Source organism: Ammodytes marinus, assembly GCF_949987685.1.
Source record: "Ammodytes marinus genome assembly, chromosome: 8".
Taxonomy (NCBI): Eukaryota; Metazoa; Chordata; class Actinopteri; order Uranoscopiformes; family Ammodytidae; genus Ammodytes; species Ammodytes marinus.
The window spans coordinates 2,013,349-2,018,348 of NC_137212.1; positions in this window are offsets into that span (position 1 = coordinate 2,013,349).

Below are 5,000 nucleotides of genomic sequence, written 5' to 3' on the forward strand. Positions count from 1 at the left end.
TTGTCTCTTTGTAAGCTTGTTATGTATTCTCATTGTATATTGTGTGTCTGTACTAACTCGACGTCATTGTAAAAGAGGGTCATCACCCCTCAATTGATCTTTCCAGGTTAAATAAAGGAAAATGAATGAAATGAGTGGACTGTACGGTGTTCTACCATACTAAATAGTAGATAGTATGGATTGGAATTGGAACGCAGCCCATATATTCAGGCAGCTCTCTTCATAACTTCATGGACTGTAGTGTTTTCTACCATACTAAATAGTAGATAGTATGTAGTGTTTTCTACCATACTAAATAGTAGATAGTATGTAGTGTGTTCTACCATACTAAATAGTAGATAGTATGTGTCATGACTCACGGCTCGGCAGTCTCTCCTTCTCCTATGTGTGTTTTCCCTCGTCTGTCTCTCCTTTGTTTTGTGGTTCCATGTGTCGGCTTCCCTGTTGGCATGTGGGCGTGGTGGCACTCCAGGGCTGGCTGTTTCCAGGTGTGGATCGTTGGGCTAATCAAGGCTCCCTATTTAAACCTGTGGACTCCAGTCATTCAGCGCCACAGTCTACTACGTACCAGAGCGTTGCCTCCGCTGTTCACCTTTCCTGCTCACCTTTCCTGCTCGCCTTTCCTGCTCACCTTTCCTGCTCGCCTTTCCTGCTCGCCTGCCTGCGGGTTTCCGGATAGCCACTTGCCTCTGCTCGCCACGCCATTCAGCCGTCCAGTGTCCTGCCTGCCTGCCTAAATAAACATTGTTCTAAACTGACTACCTGGTATCTGTTCTGCTTTTGGGTCCTACCTCGAGCTATCACAACAGTATGTAGGGTTTTCTCTTACACGATTCGCGCCTGCAACAAAGGACATTTTGAAACAATTGGATATGTGCTTCATTCCTCATTAAGATAAGAATAGAATAGATAGCCTTCATTGTCATTGTACAGTCACCTATGCAACGAAGTGAAGGTGCATTACGCTACTCCTACTACATCCGTCCGAGAGCATCCTATTTGGGAAATTCTGACAACACACATTCTGTGTCTGAAATCGCGCACTTACGTAAGTGCACTTACATTGAGTGCACTTTATTATCCCAACAGTACACTTACTTATAGACGCAGTGCTCTCATTTCTACAGTGCACTGTCCAAACTGCCGTCGCGCACCTACCGGAAAGGACTTTGCATTTTGAAGGTTCTTCTTCGGTGGTATTTTTTTTTTAACGGTCGGATACAGTCTATAACAGTATAGTTGTACGGAAAAACAAAAAAAAATTGTAATTTAACTTTTGGAGAGTGCGTCCGTCTCCACGGTTGCTTCAAGCTCCTCTATTTTGATATTAATGTCCCGCCCCTCTCCGCTACGTAGGCAAGATGGCGGCCGTTGAGTGTGGAAAGTGTCCATCGCTCCACACTCAAGTTTTAGACCGTTTTGAGTGCGCCACCGAGGAACTTACAATGCACTGCATTTTGACACACTCTCCGGTTTTGCGCAAAGTGCACTCAAACAAGTAAGTGTAAGTATAGAAGTGAGCAATTTCAGACACAGCAATAGACAGAGCCTCCACATGAAAACAAACGGGGATGAGACGGATATAAAAGCAAGAGGCAAGATCAAGGCGCAATGTTATGATGAAATAAATAAGTTTAAGTATGTATGTCCCAATTTTAGCATACTGCATCCTAACTAGATTTTATGCTCAGATGTAGTTTGTAGAATAGAGAAAAGGAAGAGTCTGAGATTTGGAATGCAGGGTCAGACTTTCCTTTGCTTGTACCACTGTGAATTTTTGTGAGTTTTCTGATCTCAGTAACTTTGTTCCCATGGTATCAGATGGTGTCCCCAGTGCCCCCAGTATATCAGCTGGTGTGTGTGTGTGTGTGTGTGTGTGTGTGTGTGTGTGTGTGTGTGTGTGTGTGTGTGTGTGTGTGTGTGTGTGTGTGTGTGTGTGTGTGTGTGTGTGTGTGTGTGTGTGTGTGTGTGTGTGTGTGTGTGTGTGTGTGTAACCATCAGGAATCTGTCACCCCGAGCAACAAAGAACTGTTCTGTTTACAATCAGAACCACAAAATATGGACGCGGTTTCTGAGGGAAATGGCTCCCTGGATCTGATTAAGTGTGTGTTTGTGGTGCGACATCTTGATCAGTGTGTGTGTGTGTGTGTGTGTGTATGTGTGTGTGTGTGTGTGTGTGTGTGTGTGTGTGTGTGTGTACAATATCTCATTGTACTCCTTCAGTTTACAATCCCCTCAAATAACCTTATCTGGGTTTGTTCAGTTATAAGCAGTTACTAGTCAGACCCACATTTACAGCTCCGAAAAAAATTAAGAGACCAGTCTGGATTTTTCTTCAATCTTCATCTCTACATAACTTAATGGAAATGCTCTTTAATGACAACAAATTTGGGTTGGAATTTGGTAGGAATGTTGTCAGTAGTTCATAGAATGAAACCAAAATGTTCATTCTACTCAAACATATCCCTATAGTAAAACAAGAGACATTGAACATTTGAAGTGGTCTCTTAATTTTTTTCCAGAGCTGTAGAACTATGTAGGCTCTGGCAATGAGGAAAGGACCTTCCCAACTCAAGGGCACCAACGTGTGCATTTCAAAAAACTAAAACTGTCAACTAGAATATGTAATTGTAAAATGTAATATGTTGTTGAACATGACGTAAAGATTTTAACTCTGGGGGGGGGGGGGTGGCGGGGGGGGGGGGTCTTTCTTGTTATTGTTTTACTGTAAAGCCCCTATCTCACTGGGCTGCGACTGTTTGCGACAAGTTGGAGACTTCATTCGCAAACGAGTCTCTAAACTGTCTCCAAACGTTCGCGGAGGTCTCAATTTCCTCGCATGAGTCGCAGAGCCGCGCAGTCTTGTCGCATGAATTTTGAACATGTTCAAAAAAAGTGTGCGACAAATCTGTCTCAAAATAGTCTCAGAGTGGTCGCGGGTGTGTCGCACGCGTCGCAAACCCTTCTCAATTTAGTTTCCGCGAGTCAGAAAGTGCGAGCAATGTGAGACAACTTTGCGAGGGGTTGGCGACATATGAAACTAAATTGCGACTGATTTGAGACAAAAATGAGACGGTCGTGAGACGTTCGCGAGACATAAATGCGACCTCCTGGCAAGTGTTGGGCAGGACATTCGCAAACGTGTCGTGAGGAACCAACTCAGTGAGACTGCAAGTGAAATTTGTCGCTAATTTGCATATTTTGTCGCAATTTTGTGTCTCCAACTTGTCGCACACTGTCGCAGCCCAGTGAGATACGGGCTTAAGTTTGGCACTGTGATATGAAAACAAATTCTAGAGCTGACAAGACAAAGAAGTATTGAATTTCACAACTGCTGTATATTTGATGTTATGTTATATGTTGCTATTTTGTTTTTTGTTTGTTTTTTAAGATTTTTTTTTTGGCATTTTTATGCTTTATTGATAGTGTAGAGACAGAGTTGAAATGGGGCAGAGAGGGGAGTGACATGCAGACAACGGCCGCGGGCTGGAATCGAACCCGGGTCCGCTGCTGGCCGAGGCCCATGTGGGAGGGGGGGACGCCCTACCAACTGAGCTAAGGGCGCCCCCGACTACAGCTGTTTGTTTAAAAAAAGGAAAGGAAATATCGTTAGCCTCATAGCATAATTGCCTAAATCATATTTACTCTACTCTACATCTACTCTACTCTACATCTACTCTACTCTACATCTACTTTTCGTTAGCCTAATAGCATAATTGCGTAAGTCATATTTTAAGGGTTATAGAGTAGGGTAAAGTAGCCTGGCTCCGCCCGCCTACCTACTTCCGGCCAAATTTTATTTTCCCTTCAGTAGTCAGTCTGGGGCTGCGGTGAATTCACGTGTTTGAGCTCAGGACAATTTTCGGCCGTCCAATCAGCGAACAGAGCGAGTGGCTGAGAACGATGACGTCGAAGTCGCGCTCCAGTTTCAGTTGAATGCTGCGACCAAACGTTGTGTGATTGGTTGGCAGATCCAGAGTGGCACTGGGCAGATCCAATAGTTTTAAACTTCAACAGACACCCGCCTTCAAGCGAGTGAACGTTTGCCAATTACAGCAGTTCCAGACCTTCTGTACAAATGAAATGAAGTACGATGGTCTGGTAGCACCAGGCTAAGGGTAAAGTAGATGTAGAGTAAAAGTAGAGTAAATATGATTTAGGCAATTATGCTATGTGGCTAACGATATGCAGAAGGGGCGACTGTGTCTCAGGTGGTAGAGCGGGTCGGCCGATGATCAAAGGGTTGGAGGTTCGATCCCCGCTCTGCCACCTGTGTCATGGTTGTTGTGTCCTTGGGCAAGACACTTCACCCACCTTGCCTCGTGTGAATGTCGATAGTTAGCCTGCTGCTATCGGTGTATGAATGTGTGTGTGAATGGTAACGTGGGAAAGGAAAACAGGTCTCCCTTGCAAAAGAGTCTTCGGTCTCAATGGGATTTACCTGTAGAAATAAAGGTTAAAAAAACAAAAAAAAAAACAGATGCTTTGTAACATGATGACTATTTTCCACAATAGAAGAGGAACAAACAGAAGTGAGGAGGACACCTTAGGAATGTGGATATAGGGAGAGGGAGGAGGGAGAGAGAGAGAGAGAGAGAGGGGCGAGGGAGAGAGTGAGAGAGAGAGAGAGAGAGGGGAGGAGAGAGAGAGGGAAGGAGAGAGAGAGAGAGATAAAGGGAGAGAGTGAGGGAGAGAGAGATAGAGAGAGGGAAGGAGAGAGAGAGAGAGGGAGGAGGGAGAGAGTGAGAGAGAGAGAGGGAGAGGGAAGGAGAGAGGGAGAGAAAGAGAGAGGGAGACAGTGAGAGAGAGAGAGGGAGAGAAAGAGGGAGAGGGAAGGAGAGAGAGAGAGAGAGGGAGAGAGAGAGGGAGAGAGAGAGAGAGGGAGAGAAAGAGGGAGAGGAAAGGAGAGAGAGAGAGAGAGGGAGAAGGAGAGAGAGAGAGGGAGGTCTGTGCTCCTGTCATGGGGGTTAAAGGATGAGTAATGTGTTTGGTTTGGGTCA